Genomic DNA, 472 nt, shown 5'->3' on the forward strand with positions numbered 1-472 from the left:
TAGACATTAGTATGTTTTCTCCATCAAATATTTATAGAGATTTCATAAACGTTCACAAAGGCCCAGCCTCCAGAGGGAAAAAGACCACATCCCTTTCCACCCAACCTTGAAGGATTTGCTCAGTGGGCTATTTAGCACAGTTAATCTAAGACCACAGCAAACCCGGGACCAATTAACCCCAAGCAAGGCTGTCAACAGGCAGATTCTGTCCTCAGAGCCTGCCTCTCCTCCTCCCTCTGCCAAGGGACACTTCCCTCTACAGTGACCCACTGCTCCCTCAGGCATGCCTTCAGAGTCACATTCAGGTGTAGACCACTGGAAGTTACCTAAAGCTTTCTCCTTTCACCTTTCAATGGCCCAGATAAAGACTCAAATAGATATTAATACCAATACAATCGAATTGTAAATCCATCATTTGTATTTCTATGACTTTAGCCAAGTTTTTTTCTTTTTTTTTTTTTTTTTTTTTTTT

Source organism: Propithecus coquereli, unplaced genomic scaffold (assembly GCF_000956105.1).
Source record: "Propithecus coquereli isolate 6110/MARCELLA unplaced genomic scaffold, Pcoq_1.0 Scaffold1222, whole genome shotgun sequence".
Taxonomy (NCBI): Eukaryota; Metazoa; Chordata; class Mammalia; order Primates; family Indriidae; genus Propithecus; species Propithecus coquereli.